Source organism: Medicago sativa, chromosome 3 (genome assembly GCF_051527215.1).
Source record: "Medicago sativa cultivar Bolivia chromosome 3, Bolivia_mono, whole genome shotgun sequence".
Classification (NCBI taxonomy): domain Eukaryota; kingdom Viridiplantae; phylum Streptophyta; class Magnoliopsida; order Fabales; family Fabaceae; genus Medicago; species Medicago sativa.
In genome coordinates this window covers 22,946,215-22,965,953 of record NC_140751.1, presented here as the reverse complement: position 1 = coordinate 22,965,953, position 19,739 = coordinate 22,946,215, and the positions used below count along the sequence as shown (strand labels likewise).

Genomic DNA, 19,739 nt, shown 5'->3' with positions numbered 1-19,739 from the left:
AAAAATAACAAACCAATCAATGTACCTATAATATGATAACAATGACTTTGAAGTCAATCTGCATCTACAACCACAGCTTTTTAGCCAATGGAATGTTGAAAGATTCAAAAAAGTCATTATCATGTAATGGATGAGCAAAAAATGAATGAACCTTATTAGAATGACATCCCGCAGTGCATCGACATTAAATCTTAAGAGAAATAGTTTTTCCATTCATTGCGGTCCTATTTAGCTTTGATGATTAGTTTGTTTAGCTGAAAGCAAATTATATCTTATTCACATAAAAATCACAACGTAATGTCAAAAGAATTGGAATAGTCATCATAAGATAATGATTGTGCTAGAAAATGAACGATGCGTATTTAAATGGCAAATGAAGAGACTCTGACTAGTAGAGAGAGAGAGAGAGAGAGAGAGAGAGAGAGAGAGAGGGAGGGAGGGAGAGAGAGAGAGAGAGTAATTTGGTTTGATTGAAGGACCAAGTTGACACAATCTATTTTTCTTTGATGCTAAATTGCTTAATTTTTCAGGGATAAATTAAGGTTTACGATTTTTTTCACAAATTAAAATTGGACTTCACTCTAAAAAATAAATTATAAATCATAAAAATTATAGGAACAATATTAAGGGGAAGATATTGTGAGATGAAAAATCAAACCAATCACTTAGGAAGAAAAAACTAAACCAATCAATGGGCTATAGAAAAGTCATAAGTCAATGGGCTAGGAGAAAAAACTCATAATGTACAACCACAATTTTTAGCCAATGTAATCTTGAAAGAGTTGGAAAAGTCATTATAATAATGTAGATGACTTAGAAAACAAATGATACTTATTAGAATATTCTCAAAATACATCAATATTAATTTTTTTAGGGGGAAATTTTCATTCATTACGGTTCTATCCGACTCGATATATTAGTATTTGTAGTTGCATGTAGAGGAGATTCAGTTTACACACTCATAAAAATGATATTGTAATGTTGAAAGACTCGAAACAGTCATCGTAACGTAACATATAGGGTAGAATATAAATAATTCTCATTAGATTGGCAAATAAAGAGACAAGGACTAATTTGTTTTTTTGTTACACTGACAATGACTATATAGAGAGACTAATACGACTTTTTCTATGATTTTGATAAAATTTAAAAATTAATGAATATATGGACCTACTAGGAAAAATCACAACCAATAGACCTTTTCAAGAATCGGCTTTTTAAGTTTTTTTTTTTATTTTTAGAAGAAAAGTTTTTTTTTATTGGAATAGATTTTTCATGATACAAGAAAATTGTTCCTCTTATTCATAATATTCATCGACCTTTTTTTATAAATAATATTCATCAAACCTAAAAAATTGAAATCCAGAAAAAAAATCTTTCAAACTCATTTAAAAAAACAATACCTATTCTTTGTGCACTATCTCAGCTTTTCTTTCTTTCCTCTATTCTCTTTAATTTTTTTTCAAACTACATTTTTTTTAAACCTCTTGTTTTTTTAGCAGTTGCTTCATGCAAGTAAAAAGAAATATATATATATATATATATATATATATATATATATATATATATATATTTTTTTTTTTTTTTTTATAAACATCTTGTTTTCACGGTTTTTGATCAAAAACTTTTATGTAAATTTTAAACCTCTTTTTTTTTAGCAGTTGCTTAATGCATATTTTTCTTAATATTGTTTCCTTACATACTGAACTACTAAATAATAATCATCTAATTTTTTGTAAAAAAAAAATCATCTTATTTTCTCCTATCGAAAAAATCTATTTTATTTTCTATTTATTTTCTCTTCATTTAATTGTATTTTACTACATCTATCGTTTCTTCATCAACCAAACAAACTGTAAAGAAAATAGGGATTAAGTTGACACAATTTTTTTTCTCATAAACTAAAAATAGCTTGAACTTTTTGATGGATTAAATTGAGTTTTGTGATTTTTTCAGAGACTAAAACCGGACTTCACATTATATATGTTGAGGTCGTGTTTTAAATAATCAGCTAGCGAAAAATCAAACCAATCAGCAAGGGAAAAATTAGACCTATCAATGAGCTAGGGAAAAAAAGGTCATAAAAATTTATAAGCCTCATAAAATAATTCCCTCAAAAAAAAAAAAAAAGCCTCATAAAATAAGTAAAGATATGATGTGGAAGAATTTGTCAGATGACATATCAAACCACTTAGCTAGGAAAAATAACAAACCAATCAATGCTCCTATAATATGATAACAATGACTTTGAAGTCAATCTACATGTACAACCACAACTTTTTAGCCAATGTATGTTGAAAGATTCAAAAAAGTCATTATCATGTAATGGATGAGAAAAAATGAATGATGCTTATTAGAATGACCTCTTGCAGCAATGTACCAACATTAAATCTTATGAGAGATAACTTTTCCACATAAGCTCTGATAATTGGTCAATTTAGATGAACACAAAGGATATCTTATTCACACAAAAATCACAATGTAATGTCGAAATACTTGGAATAGTCATCGTAAGGTAATGATTGTGTTAGATGATGAACAATGCTTATTAAAATGGCAAATAAAGAGACTCTAACTAGGGGGGAGGGAGGGAGGAGAGAGAGAGAGAGAGAGAGAGAGAGAGAGAGAGAGAGAGAGAGAGAGAGAGAGAGAGAGAGAGAGAGAGAGTAATTTGGTTCGATTAAAGAACTAAATTGACACAATTTATTTTTCTCCGATACTAGATTGCTTAATTTTTCAATGATCAAATTAAGTTTTACGATTTTTTTTCACAAATTAAAATTGGACTTCACTCTTAAAAATAAATTATAAATCATAAAAATGAAAGTAACAATATGAAGTGGAAGAAATTGTGAGATGAAAAATCTAACCAATTTGCTAGGGAAAAAAATTAAACGAACCAATGAGCTATAGAAAAGTCACAAGTCAATGAGCTAGGAAAAAACTTACAAGTCAATGTACATGTTCAATACTTTTGGCCAATGCAATCTTGAAAGAGTTGGAAAAGTCATTCTAACGTAGATGAGTTAGAAAACGAATGATGCTTATTGAACTGACCCTTGAATTAATGCATCAATATTATTTTTTTGGGGAGAGTTTTTCATTCATTACAATTCTATCCGACTCTAGATATTAGTCTTTGTAGTTGCATGCATAGGAGATTTGGTTTACATAACTCTATTTTTCATTCATTAGAAACAGATGGGAAGATAACACTATTTTTCTTTATCATTGCTTTAACCATTGAGGCCTACACAAGAGATACCTTCCACTCACTTTTTGTTTTTATTAATAATGCTAAAACGTAAAAATACACTACTCTCAAACCCACACCAATACATTCCCTACTAAATAAGTAAATGGTCGGTCATACCACTTTCTGAGGTATTTCTTCGTGTTGGGCGTTAGGCCTTCACGATTTTGTCATTATAAATTACATTTGAATTCGTTTGACCTTGATTTTTGCATAATGTGAGGCTTTTAGATGTTTTAGAAAAATATGGGTGAAGTTATTTGACTCGGAGGATAGTGTGTTAAATTCTAATGTTTTCAGCCTCTGCGTTCATTTATGTTAATAAATTCAATGGAAGTGTATATTGGTATTCTTTTCGGATGAGCTGCACATCCTTTATCTCGTGATCAAGAGATATTGGGGAGACACTAAGCTTATCCAAATGACATAGATGAATAACTCATCAATTAAAGAATGATAATAAACTACTCTGACAAGTGGTCATGTTGATTTTCAACTCTTCTCCAACCTTTCAAGCCTAAGTAGTCTAGATCTATCATCAAACAACTTGAGTGGTGTTGTCAATTTCCAACACATTTCCAAACTACATTTGTATTCTCTGTACCTTTCAGATAATAGCTAATTATCAATAAACTTTGTCAATTACAGTATTTCTAGTCTATCAGGATTGGGGTTGTCTTCTTTGAGTTTGACTGAGTTTCCTAACTTCTTAGAAAAACTCCCAATGTTGGAATATCTTGATCTGTCTAATAACAAAATTAGTGGAAGTGTGCCCAATTGGTTACATGAAGTTGAATACCTTGATCTTAGTTACAACTTACTAACCGGTGACATCTCTTTGTCAATTTGCAATGCAAGCCACCTTTATTTTCTCAGTTTGGCATATAATCAATTTACAGGCACCATTCCACAGTGTCTTGCTAATTTATCATACCTTGTAGTTTTGGATTTACAAATGAACAAATTTCATGGCATTTTGCCAAGTAACTTTTCAAAGGAAAGTGCACTTGAGAGTCTGAATCTCTATGGCAACCAATTAGAAAGTCATATTCCTAAATCCTTGTCTCTCTGTAAAGGGTTGAAGTTTTTAAACCTTGGCAGCAACAAAATAGAAGACAATTTTCCTCATTGGCTTCAAACACTATATTAGAAAGTGTTGCTTTTGCGAGACAATAAGCTGCATGGTATCATTGTTAATCCAAAGATCAAGCATCCATTTCCAAGTTTAACTATTTTTGATATCTCAAGCAATAACTTTAGTGGTCCTCTACCAAAAGCCTATTTCAAAAAGTTTGAAGCCATGATGAATGTTACTGAGTTGGAATATATGAGGGATAGTATAGGGCCTACAAATTCTGTGATTATAAAAAAGGTTGCACCCTACTATGATTCTGTGATCTTGGCGACAAAAGGTAACAAAATGACATTTGTGAAAATTCCAAACATCTTTGTAATTATTGATTTGTCAAGAAACAAATTTGAAGGAGAGATTCCAAACATTATTGGTGAGCTTCATGCAATCATAGGGCTTAACCTTTCCCATAACAGACTTACAGGTCATATTCCCAAATCAATAGGAAATATCCCAACAATTTTTATGGTAGAGTAGTTTGAGACTTCTGAACTATAGATACAAACACTTATTCTTTCTGAACACTTATTCTTCAGGAAGCAATAAACTAAATGTATTCTATAGAGAAGTCTCAAGAAATAACAGACATGGTAAGTGTGATATTTACAAGAAATAATGTCAGAGTAGTATGATAATTTCAATGGAAAACACGTAGATAAGTGTAAGGGGACTTCAAAATCAAATTTTGGCTTTGTAGTGAGAGTAGTAGGTCAAAATGTTTATTTGAAATTTAATAGGTCAATTTTACAACATTCAGTAGATTATGTGAAGGATTTATCTATAGTATTTATTGAACTTAGGCCGAACTTAAAAGTTTAATGTTCAAATTTGATAAATCTGAATTTTTACGGTACTCAATCTCGATTTTTATCTCATTTCTTTTTCTCGAACATTGATAGGTTTGTTTTACTCTGATCACTCTGACAATCGTTTAGTCGATGATGATACAATTTTTCTTTGATCTATCATAATTTTTTCAGGGATTAAATTATGTTTTACGATTTTTTTGAGAGATTAAAATTGCACTTCACTATTAAAAATAAATTATAAAGCATAAAAATTAAAGTAACAGTATGAAGTGGAAGAAATTGTGAGATGAAAAATCAAACCAATCGGTTAGGGGAAAATTAGACCAATCAATGAGCTAGGGAAAAAAACTCATAAAAATTTATAAGCCGTATAAAATAAGTAAATATATGATGTGGAAGAATACGAGTGATGAAATATCAAACCACTCAGCTAGGAAAAATAACAAACTAATCAATGCTCCTAATATGATAACAATGACTTTGAAGTCAATCTGCATGTACAACCACAACTTTTTAGCCAATGTAATGTTGAAAGATTGAAAAAAAGTCATTATCACGTAATGGATGAACAAAAAAATGAATGATGCTTATTAGAATGACCTCCCGCAATGCATGACATTAAATCTTAAGAGAAATAGTTTTGTCATCCATTACGGTCCTATTTAGCTTTGATGATTAGTTTTTTTAGTTGAAAGTAAAGGATATCATATTCACATAAAAATCACAATGTAATGTCGAAAGACTTGAAAAAGTCATAAGTCAACCGGCTTAGGAGAAAAAAAAACTCATAAGTCAATGTGGATGTTCAACCACAATTTTTAGCCAATGTAATCTTGAAAGAGTTGGAAAAGTCATTATAATGTAGATGACTTAGAAAACGAATGATGCTTATTAGAATATTCTCAAAATACATCAATATTAATTTTTTTGAGGGAGAAGTTTTCATTCATTACAGTTCTATCCGACTCGATATATTAGTCTTTGTAGTTGCATGCAGAGGAGATTCAGTTTTCACACACATAAAAATGATATTGTAATGTTGAAAGACTCGAAAAAGTCATCATAACATAACATATAGGATAGAAAATAAATAATTCTTATTAGAATGGCAGACAAAGAGACAAGACTTCTTGTCCCAAAAAGAAAAAGAAAAAGAGACAAGGACTAATTTGTTTTTTTTTTTGTTACATGGACAATGACTACATAGAGAGACTAACACGACTCTTTCTATGATTTTTATAAAATTTTAAAGTTAATGAATATATGGACCTACTAGGAAAAATCACAACCAACAGACCTTTTTAAGAATCGTCTTTTTAAGTTTTTTTTTATCGGAATAGATTTTTCATTATACAAGAAAAATGTCCCTTCCTTCCTAAAAAAAAAAAAGAAAATTGTTCCTCTTATTCATAACTAGCTAAAAGACGTGCACTTGATGCCCGTCTTTCCGCTCTTTTTATTACACTAACGTTTGAAAAGTATTAGCGGTATTTTTATAATGAAATTTTGATTTGGATTAAAATTATTTGACTCAGAGGATAGTGTGTTATTTTTGGGAAATTCTAATGTTTTCAGCCCCTGCGTCCATTTATATTAATAAATTCAATGGAAGTGTATATTGGTAGAGTACTGCTATATCTCCTGAGAGATATTTCCACGAAGGGATAGCGCTATATCTCCCGAGAGATATTTCCACAAAGGGATAGCGAAACACAGTTTAGCCAATAAAAATTGCTGCTGTCCGGAAGAAACGGCAATATGGTTCCCATTTTTTATTTTGAAGTAGCGGTTTGGCAAGCAATCAAATAAAATCAAAGGGACAAAATGTTGCCAACGCACTTGTGAAATTTCCCGAGCTTTTCCCTCGTGCTCTCTAGCATTATCGATATTGGTATTCTTTCCGGATGAGCTGCATATCCTTTATATGAGTTTTGTGTCATTCCTTTGTCTAGTGAATACTCATCCCAGAGATTAATCAAGAGATATTGGGGAGACACTAAGCTTATCGAAGTGACATAGATGCATAACTCATCAATGAAAGAATTATATAAACGATTCAATTGGGTTTATTAGTAAATAAATTTGAAAAGTGTTGGAAATATGCAATAGTTCACCAAAAAGAACACCTTTTTCCCCCAGGTGAAATAACTCTAACCAGATTTTCTCAGTCTCATTCAATTTAAACACTATAAGAGGATGATCACTTTAAAAATATGAAAGTAGTAACTCTACCCAGATTTTTTACACACTTTGATGCTAGTCCTTATCAGTTTTTTTCCTAGTGATATACCATCTCCAAAAGGTGATTTTGAGCGCTTCAACAATTTCCTCCACTTCCTAAACTTAAGCAGAAAAAACCCATCTGCGCCACTCAATTTTTTTCAATTGTTGCTTGCCAAATAAGAGTAAGTCCCTTCCGATGTTTTAGGTCCTTTTGTTAGTGTGACGTTAAAAAAAATCAAAACTAACGAAGTGTCACATGGCTTAATTGATTCAGACCACGTGACACTCTGTTAATGATTGGCTTTATTTTTTAATGTCACACTAACATAGGGATCTAAAGCAATTTTTTTTACAAAGTGAAAGCATCTAAAACTAAACAGAAAAATTTACAGGACAAATACCAAAAGGTAGCGAAAATACAATAACATATTTAAGTCTTCTTTGTATGAGACTTTGTAAGCACCACTTTATAAACCTTCACTATGCGCATTTGCATCTATACCTCAAAATTATCGTTTTGCAACACTAAATTGACAACTGGATTGACCAGATTATTAAATCCGACCCTGCACCACAATATCAGATCCATTTAAGCATAATTTAAGCATAAACAATAATCCAACAAACTTTCAAAAACACCATAGCATATGTGAGAGAAGTTCGATCCATTTTATTGTTGGTGATTTCCAAAATAATGGAATCACTTTAAATCAAAAGTTGTAACTCTTCATGGGAATCATTCATATACATTGGAACTTTTCGCAAAGAGATGCTTAATGAACCTTTGCATTGATTCAAGTGTATATGATTATAACCTTTGACAAAGGGATGTTTAATGAACCATAACATTGTTTCAAATCAAATGGGTGTTTTCTCTCATATGAAGGGTCATATAATGCACTATAAATGCTTGGCATTTGGGCATTAGTTGGACACACAAAAAAAAAAAGAACAACAACATAATTCTCCATCATTCTCTTACTCTAAATCATCCATCAATTCTCTAATGCATGAGTGAATTGCTGGAACCATAAATCTGTAAAATACTGTTAGGAGATACGCTTGGTGTGGTTGTGCAATACACGTCAAGGAACTCATAGTATCCTGAAGGGGATTCGCCGGTCATTCCTTATTGCATCCAATATACAGTTATTGGTGGGGGCGAATCGAACCTAAAGGTTAGTATGGCAACTCCATACGCTTTGAGTTTGCATGCATAACCATTAATCTTTTCAGGTTTCAAGTACAGCAGCATCTTCCCAACAATCAAGATATACAACAAATCTTTGGAATTTATGTGCACACTTCATCATAGTCATCTTCATCATCTTCTTGGTCAAGTTATTGCAGCAGACCCCCAACACAAGATCCAACAATCTTTAGGTTCGATTTATGATTTACTTGTGATTAATGGCTGCAATTTTTGGTGAGATGAAAGCTTACATTTTCATTCATGACTACGGTGAACGGTAAACAAATTCCTTTTATGAATATATGTTATGGAAATTTATGGATAAATATTTCATATGTGATGTGTTTATGTTAAATTTACATGTGGTTGTAGATAATATATGCATGATAAATTTTGATATGTATAAAATTTATCGTTTGAAATCTGTTTAATGTTAATTTGAACATGAGATAATATCCATATAAGTGATGACGTATTATGAAATATTTAGTGTTCTAAATGCATGTGTATAGTATCTAAGTAAAATATGAATATGTTAGATTTAACATGTGGTGACATATATATGCATGATTTAGAAATTGTTCAAGTATATGAATTTTGATGAGTATAGTAATACGTTAAGAATGTTTAAACACTATTTTATTTATGAAAGTAGTGTAGATAAATTGCCAAAATATCAAGTGGTTGCTTTAATGATATTATTTACTTTGTGTAAGAGATTATTATCATTAGTATTGTGTTGATATTATATGTACATGATAATATGAAAAGTAATGGTTAATTTCTTGTTTATCATGATATTAAAATAATTTGGGTATGTTTTGAATTATTGTAAGTTGATATATGTTCATGGAAGAAAGTCATAGAAAATATTAATGATTTTGGTTCATTGTTTATTCTTCTATGTCATTGTTTATTGAAATTTAGTATTGAACATATTTAAACATAAACTTGAATTTAACACAATGAATTTATGATATATGTATTAGTTATATGATAACTAAGATCAAAATGATTGTGTTATATTTAATTTTATGTGGAGTATATGACTTACATGTTTAATCCCATCTTATGAAGTTTGGTTATGACATTCTTTTATGATCAATTTTTATTTTGCTATGTATGTTTAATGCATTCAATGTATGATATATCTTGGCTAGATATAAAAGAAAAGTTGAAGTTCAAATTGAAATGCATGTTAAATATTGTTATAGCAAAGGTGTAATGACATAAAAGTTTGTGTATTATTACAATATACTCAATTGACAAAAGTGTCATGGTTTGATGATAGTTGGTGAATACTATCAAGAGTATATAAGTTGATCCATAGACATAGTTATGAGAATACAAAATCTATGTGAAGAATTGAATATTCAAAGTTTATAAAAGTTAAAAGAAAATCTTGCAATTATTTGACGAAATGATTGACAAGGAATGATGTCTTTGGAAATGATGTTGAATACATTGAAGACATTATTAGGGATGTGGTACAAACCCAAATCTAATTGATTACCAATGGTGGAAACTCAACCCACACTTGAGTAGCATCAAGTCTTGGGTTCAATGGTGAAAGTACACTATTAGAGTAATTGAAGTACTTGACAATAGATAACATCCCAAGGGGTAAAAGTACTTGGACCATAAGAAGAAAAAGGGTAGGATGAGGTTTTCCTCTTAATGGACATATAGCATATATTTGCTGGAATGCATACTTATGGGGCATTTCCGATATAGTCTACCTATGTGAGAATGAAGTTTGGCCGCTTCACGGAGTTCAAGGGTTTGACTCTTAAATTCTCATGAAAAGGGATATATGACACAAGGCCTTCTTAATGTGTCATCTTACAAGTCTCTTTATCAATGGTACCGAGATTCTATGTGTAAGTTATGCACACTTGTTCTAATGAATAGTTGGTTCAAAGCTTGCCTACCATACTATTTGGGAATGAGCGAAAACTTAACTTACTAAGTAACGGTTCAAATCGTGAGATACCATTATCTGAAGGCATGGAATTTCCAGATTTATGTGATTTAGTATTTTGAAAATGGTGGGGGATTGTTGGTGATTTCCAAAATAATGGAATCACTTTAAATCAAAAGTTGTAACTCTTCATGGGAATCATTCATATACATTGGAACTTTTCGCAAAGAGATGCTTAATGAACCTTTGCATTGATTCAAGTGTATATGATTATAACCTTTGACAAAGGGATGTTTAATGAACCATAACATTGTTTCAAATCAAATGGGTGTTTTCTCTCATATGAAGGGTCATATAATGCACTATAAATGCTTGGCATTTGGGCATTAGTTGGACACACAAAAAAAAAAAAAGAACAACAACATAATTCTCCATCATTCTCTTACTCTAAATCATCCATCAATTCTCTAATGCATGAGTGAATTGCTGGAACCATAAATCTGTAAAATACTGTTAGGAGATACGCTTGGTGTGGTTGTGCAATACACGTCAAGGAACTCATAGTATCCTGAAGGGGATTCGCCGGTCATTCCTTATTGCATCCAATATACAGTTATTGGTGGGGGCGAATCGAACCTAAAGGTTAGTATGGCAACTCCATACGCTTTGAGTTTGCATGCATAACCATTAATCTTTTCAGGTTTCAAGTACAGCAGCATCTTCCCAACAATCAAGATATACAACAATCTTTGGAATTTATGTGCACACTTCATCATAGTCATCTTCATCATCTTCTTGGTCAAGTTATTGCAGCAGACCCCCAACACAAGTTCCAACAATCTTTAGGTTCGATTTAATATTGGCGGCCTAACTTGACATAAAAATATGATTTAGTGGAATTTACTGTATAAGTTACAAATATAACTTTTAAACAAAATTAAAGTAGTAAAAATTAAAAAGGATTAAACTCCTACAATATGGTCCACATGAGTGTAACTCAGTAGGTATTGCATTATGTATGTAGGGGCTAGAGTTTGAATCCAAACATCCCACTTAGAGTGCGTTTGTTTCAGCTTTAAAAAAAATAGATTTTGTGTCAAAAGAATCTAGAGATTTTTCTTTAGAGATTTTCAAAAAAATCTGAAGTTATTTGTGTTTGTCTACTATCCATAAAAATCCATTTTTTAAAAAAAAAATGAGTTCTAACATGTACATGTGTTATCTCCTTGTTGCTAAACAAAATAGATTTTGAGAAAAGTTAAGCCTAATAGCTTTTCATTTTAGGGTCAAAATAGATTTTTTTGATAAAATGATTTTTCTAAAAATCCTAAACAAACACTTAAAAATGAAAAAAGTGATTTTTTTAAGGGAAAAAATAGATTTTTTTTGAAAAAAATCTGAAACAAACGCACCCTTATTAAAATTATTTATGTTGCGATGTGTTGGTCCACCAAGGAAAAGCCATAACTGAATTTTGTTTTTGAAAATATTGTATTTTCAATTTGGATATAAATATATACGTTGTGTTCCTTAAGGTTACAAGGTCAAACTTTTGTTGGTAAAATAGTCGGTTTTGTTCAAGTTTTGCTTGATCATTCATTCATATATTGTTAGAAAAACAACTCGTAACAAAAGATTAAATAAGAGAACGAAGAGAGAAAGACAATGAACACACGATATTTGTTAACGCAGTTCGGCCAATTGTGCCTACCTCCGTGACTACTACGATTCAGTTTACAATATTAAACCCTTATTAAGACAGAGTAGATTTTCTAAAATTAAGTCTCCATGGTATATTTCTACAACAGAGTTTCAATGAATAGTTCATACGGCTTCAACATTTTATACTTTAACAATTTTCAGTCGATATTTTAGTTAATTGTTTACAGGGACCAAGTTTTAGATTTCTTAAGAGTATTATGCTTTTGTATTATTTTTTAGAGAAACCAACTCTAGTATATAAGGATAGAATTAAACATATTAATTTTACTTTTCAAACTAAAGCTTAAACCTTGAAGCCTGCTTCCAAGTATTGAAAAATGGGAAAATAACAGTAGATTGATACTGACTTAAGTTACTTCTCAGATTTTCTATTGGTATATGATTTCGAATTTCGGTCTCCACTCTTCTACATGATCATTTTTTCATAACTTGTTTATTGTTTAGAGATTGGCTTAAAGGATCTTAAACTTTAATATTGGATGGACTCCCATTTGAACTTTCTCAAATATTTGTTTGAACAAGCTAAAAAAATTTCTTTGATGAAAAGTGTGTCATCAAGTATCATTTTTCAAATTAACAGATCCTGAATGAAGAAAATCTTCCTACACAACAAGAACATGAATGATATTTACAACACACACACACACACACACACACACACACACACACACACACACACACACACACACACATATATATATATATATATATATATATATATATATATATATATATATATATATGTTTAACTTCGATCTATTGAAATTTATTTGGATGGCTAGTTTTCTGACTGATTTGGCGAAGCCTTATGTGGAGAAATTGATAAATGGGGCAATCACAGAGTCAAGTTATATATGTTGCTTCACATGCATTGCTAATGATTTTGAAGAAGAAAGATCTAGATTGGAAATAGAAAGCACAACTGTTAAGCAACATGTTGATGTAGCAACAAGAAGAGGAGAGGATGTTCAAGCTAATGCTCTTTTTTGGGAAAAAGAAGCTAATAAGCTCATTCAAGAAGACACCAAAACAAAACAAAAATGTCTTTTTGGATTTTGTCCCCATATCATATGGCGATATAGAAGGGGAAAGGAACTGACAAATAAGAAGGAGCAAATTAAAAGATTGATTGAAACTGGAAAGCAACTTTCAATTGAACTCCCTGCTCGTCTTCCAGATGTTGAACGTTATTCATCCCAACACTATATTCCTTTTAAAAGTAGGGACTCTAAATACAAAGAGCTTTTAGATGCTCTGAAAGATGACAACAATTTTATAATCGGATTGCAAGGGATGGGGGCACAGGAAAAACTACAATGGCCAAACAAGTGAGTAAGAAACTTAAGCAATCCAAACAATTTAACAACGTCATCGATACGACAGTGTCATTATCTCCTGATATTAGAAAGATTCAAAATGATATTGCTGGACCCTTGGATTTAAAATTTGATTACTGTACTGAATCAGACAGACCCAAAAAACTATGGAAGAGATTAATGAACGGTGAAAAGATTCTTCTAATATTGGATGATGTGTGGGAAGATATTGATTTTAATGAAATTGGTATTCCATACAGTGACAATCACAAAGGCTGTAGAATTCTTGTAACCACGCGTAATCCCTTAGTGTGCAACAAATTAAGATGCAGTAGGACAATCCAACTGGAGCTCTTATCTGATGAAGAGGCATGGACCATGTTCCAAAGGCATGCTGGTCTTAAAGAAATTTCAACTAAAAGTTTGCTCCACAAGGGTCGTAAAATTGCAAATGAATGCAAAGGGTTACCAATTGCAGTTGCTGTCATCGCCAGTAGTTTGAAGGGCATACCACATCCAGAAGAGTGGGATGTGGTCTTAAAATCCTTGCAGAAACCCATGCACAGTGTTGATGATGAACTTGTTAAAATTTATAAACGCTTGCAAGTTAGCTATGATAATATGAAGAATGAGAAGGCCAAGAAACTATTTCTCTTGTGTTCTGTATTTCGAGATGATGAAAAAATTCCTACCGAAAGGTTAACCAGACTTGGCATCGGAGGAGGTCTTTTTGGGGAAGATTATGTCAGCTACGAAGATCCTCGAAGTCAAGTTGTAATATCCGAAAATAAACTCCTAGATTCTTGTTTGTTGTTGGAGGCCGGTCAAAGCAGAGTGAAAATGCATGACTTGGTTCGTGATGCAGCCCAATGGATAGCGAACAAAGAGATTCAGACAGTGAAGTTGTGTGATAAGAATCAAAAGGCAATGGTTGAAAGGGAGGCAAATATTAAATATTTGTTATGTGAAGGCAAGCTTAAGGATGTGTTTTCCTTTAAGCTTGATGGTTCCAAGCTTGAGATTCTAATTGTCACGGTGCATAAGGATAAGTATCGTCGCGATGTGAAAATTGAAGTCCCAAACTAAGTTTTTGAAAATATTACGTGCCTTAGAGTTTCGCATTTAATCCATGATCAATATTCTAGACTATCTCTATCATTACCTCATTCAATTCAGTCGTTGAAGAATATTCGATCGCTTCTCTTTACGCATGTCGATTTGGGTGACATCTCTATTTTGGGAAACCTGCAAAGCCTTGAGACTCTTGATTTGAATGATTGTAAAATTGATGAACTGCCTCATGAAATCTCAAAACTAGAGAAATTTAGATTGTTGAACCTGGAATGTTGTGGAATTGCAAGGAAAAATCCTTTTGAAGTGATTAAAGGATGCTTATCACTTGAAAAATTGTATTTCAACAGAAGTTTTAATGAATTTTGCCGAGAAATAACTTTCCCTAAATTGCAAAGGTTCCATATCGTTGAAAAATGGAGTGCAGATGATGAATCATCATCAAAGTGCGTTACTTTTGTAACCAAAGATGATGTTTTCCTATCCAAAATAACACTCATGTATTGTATGCAAGAAGCAGAGGTTCTTAGACTAAGAAGAATGGAAGGAGGATGGAGAAATATCATAACACTCATGTATGAATGATATAGTTAATCTTGGTTTGAGTTGGATTTCACAATTACAGTGCCTCATTGACACTAAGCATATTGTATCAAAAGTCTTCTCCAAGTTGGTTGTACTAGATCTTTGGAACCTAGAAAATTTGGAAGAATTGTTCAACGGTCCTCTTTCCTTTGATTCTCTAAACAATTTAGAAAATTTGTCTATCAAGGATTGTAAACATTTGCAAAGCTTATTCAAGTGCAACATAAACCTGTTCAGTTTAAAGAGCGTGTCATTGAGAGGATGCCCGATGTTGATCTTCGTATTTCAACTCCGAACTGCTAGCAGCCTAGTGTCGTTGGAGACATTGAAAATAATTGATTGCGATCTTCTTGAAAACATAATAATTGTTGATGATGATAATGATAACACAAGTCATGGCTCAATGTTTCAGAAACTGGAAGTTCTTAGTATTAAGAAGTGTCCAAGAATTGAATTAATACTTCCGTTTCACTCTCCTCACGATCTTCCAGCACTAGAATCCATCACAATAGAAAGTTGTGATAAGGTAAAATACATATTTGGTCAAGATATCAAACTTGGTTCTTTAAAAAAAATGGTGTTCGATGGTTTACCAACTTTGATCGATATTTTCCCAGAATGTAATAGTATTATGACTTCATCCATTAAGGGACCATCTTCTCTTTCTAGATATGCTTCTAAGCCACCAGCACAATCAGACCCTATCAAATGCAATATCTTTTCATGGACTGGTAAATATTGTTGTGGTAAAAAATATGGGCAAAACAAATTGAGTAGTACCACAAATACTAAAATCCCATTGGTTTCTGAGGAGCAACCGCAGGACAACTTAATGGTAACCCTCTCACCTTTTTTATACTTTCTCTAATCAGAAACTATTGATACTTTTTTTTTTAGCTAAATGCTATTCATACATTTTATCATAATAAAAAAAGAAAGGAAAAGAAACCTTAGATAGATTTGTTTTATTAGATATTTATAGTGTCGTACGTCGCATATTAAAGATCCTAAGGTTAAATGTTACTGTTAATATAATAGGAAATCACTAAATACCAAAAGGTACCTAGAATACCAAACAATAATGTCCAATTTTTAGTATCATTTAATAGTGTTACAAGTTTAAAAGCTTTGGGACATTGAGTTAATTTCTTCAAATGCATAATTTCTTTGATTTTGATTTGGATTACATTACTGCAGAAATCAAATGCATATTGCCTTAACATATGGAAACATGCTCAATGTCTTTTAAGACATTCACGTATCATGTGCAATATTAAAAAGATTGAATTGTGGAATATTTCGAAGATTAAATCGGTATTTATCCGATCTATTGCTCCAAGAATGTTGTTGGAGACTTTGACAATTTTTGAGTGCGATGAATTGAAGCACATTATAATAGAAACTGGAGATCATGACAGCACTGGTGGCAATTACTGGGGCGTTGTCTTCCCAAGATTAAAAGAGCTCCTTGTTGATAATTGTGTGCAATTGGAATATATAGTTGGACAATACACTGGTGATCCTCAAAACCCCAATAAGATTCATCTTCATCTTCCAGCATTGGAAGATCTCAGTCTTTGGAATCTGCCAAGTTTAGTCGGATTGTGTCCCAAACAATATCACACAACACTTCAACGTTTGAAATATCTTTCACTCAAAGAATGCCTGCAATTTAATATAAAATCTTTTGCTGATTTTATAACTCATCATTCAGTAACAAGATCTGTGGACAATACAATCATCAAGGTATACATCCCTAATTCTATATATCTTTGTTTTTCATATTATATGCACGTGTTTATTTCGCATTCATTTATCGTAGGAATTGAGTGGGAATGTGGATCATTTTCTTGCTTTGGAGACACTGGTGGTAAACAATAACTCCAAAGTAGAAAGTATCTTTTGTCTCAATGAAGTAAATGAACAGAAAATGAACTTAGGTTTGCATGTTCTGCCTATGATGACACGCCTTTTTGTGGGTCCCAAAAATTCATTTTCCCTCCAAAACCTTGGAAAATTAAAAATTATGCGATGCGAAAAATTGAAAAGTGTTTTCTCCAGTTCTACAATAACGTGTCTACCACAGTTGCGTGATATGAGAATTGAAGAATGCAAAGAGTTGAAGCATATTATTGAAGATGATTTTGAGAATAAAAATTCCTCAATTTTTATGTCTATAACAAAGACATGCTTTCCAAAGCTAAAATCACTTGGTTGATCTCTCTGGTTGAGGCTGCATTCTTTTATTCAACTTTACACGTGGGAAGGGCTTACTCTCCTAGTGGCTCGGCTTGGTCTTGATGTAGTAAAGTGCAACAAGTTGAAGATGATAAGAGAAGCAGATGAGCTCGAGGAAATATTTGTAGGCGAAGATGATCATCAGAAAGTGGAGATTCCAAATCTAAAACTTGTAGTATTTGAAAATCTACCAAGCCTCAGTCATGCCTAGGGAATTCAATTTCAAGCTGTAATATATTGTTTCATACAGAATTGTCAAAAACTCTCTATGGCTTCAGCATCAACAACAGACCTCAAAAGTGATATTTATGGTGTAAATATTGGCTATGGTACACACTCTATCCAATATTTTTAAATAATTACATATCATGCAGTAATATTTACATTATAAACAACATACCAAGGATTTAAGGATGATTTTCCTCTAAATTTCATCTTTAATAAATTATACCATTTGATTATATAGACAATTGAAGCTTCTATAGTAGAGGTATGTGTGATAGGTATTTCTAAAATATAAGAGCTCGTGAGTGACCTATACAAGTTTTAAGGGAAATGCTAACGAGTGTCCCCAGGTGAAACACCCCTACTAGAAAATTACCTAGGATATCTAGCATGAGTGTTAAACTCGGCATCGGGTACATTAAAATTACAATAAATATAAAACTCTTTGAACAAATCATATAATTTCTCACCTGTTAACTCAGAAATACTACCATTGACGTGTACTTTATACAGTCCAGCTACTTCTGCTTCTTCATCAAGAATCATCATGTCGTATAATAACTCGTATATCTGAAATAAATAAAAGGAATTGGGGTGAGACAAAATGTCTCAGTGAGTTCCATCCATCCTAGGCTGTAGGCAATCTCGGGGAACCTAGGATCGTCATCTGATTCTAACCTCAATCCAATTTGGGCTTATACAACTTCATTATGCATAACTGAGCGATCAAGGGATAACGAAAATCGCTGTCTAAATATTGTTTTGATCATATAATAAATATAGTCATATTCATATCTATAATCATAAACATATTAGCAATCATAAACATATATTCAATCCATCGTATTCTTGTATAGCTTATACTTTGACATACTTATTTGAGTATAGCTTATACTTTGACATACTTATTTGAGTATGTCTCTGATTCTTTTCCGATAACAACTAGTTTCGGCTAACTAAGCCGGAGTTCCATAACTAAAATTTCTCATTTCCAACGATTAGTAAAATGCCCATAAAATATTGCTTCGTAGCTAATTCATTTCAACATAATTTATATATTGTTACACTTCCCTAAAGTACAAAGCTACTAAAATTTGACACATTCTCGTATACTTTATCATCGCATCTCATGATGTGAATTTACCATCAATAAGTATGTAAATTATTTTCTCATTTGTACAACTCAATATAAACTATCTCATCAATATGTTTTTTTTTTCTTTCTCATTTGTACCACTCAATATAAACTATCTCATTATTAGTCTCTTTTCATTATTTGTACATAAACCACATTATCTCTTCGTTGTGGCGAACGAAAATATACCACATTATCTCTTCGTTGTGGCAAACGGAAATATACCACATTATCTCTTCGTTGTGGCGAACGGAATTATACCACATTATCTCTTCGTTGTGGCGAACGGAATTATACCACATTATCTCTTCGTTGTGGCGAACGGAATATACCACATTATCTCTTCGTTGTGGCGAACGGTTTACTATGAACAATTTGGTTCATAGGCTGCATTATCTCTTCGTTGCAGCAAACGGAGATTTCATAATATATCTATGAGCTTTTTACTCATAGGCTGCATCATCTCTTCGTTGCAGCAAACGGATTTTTCACAATTTTATTATTATTATGTTTTTTTTTTTTTTTTTTGCTTTCTTTAACTCTCTGAGCATGTTACTCATTTCAATTTTTCTGTGAGCATATTACTCATAGGCTCCATTTCAAATTTTCTTTCAAATCATTTCTATAAATATATATATATATATATATATATAGACACACACCCACACACATCAATTGTCTTGCTAATTTCTCTCCAACATTTATACTAACATAAACATACTCATTAACATAAAAGAGATTTTAAAATAAACAAGGGTGCCTAATCAAGAAATAATCATTCTAACTATCTTATATTTATTCTACCTCAAATGTACCATTCATATGGCATAATAGTCATGCTTGCACAAAAAAAAAGCAAGTAATCATAAAAATGGTTTAATTATTCATATTATCTCAATAGTCTAGCATAATCATAA

At 31.8% G+C, this 19,739-nt stretch overlaps 2 pseudogenes; both read left to right on the top strand.

Annotated features, from left to right (window-relative positions):
* The first annotated feature begins 13,026 nt into the window (after window positions 1-13,026).
* The window catches only part of LOC146936441 (disease resistance protein At4g27190-like), a 44,037-nt pseudogene continuing 37,324 nt past the window's right edge, over window positions 13,027-19,739 (top strand).
* On the top strand, window positions 17,132-17,874 carry LOC146936445 (uncharacterized; annotated as a pseudogene).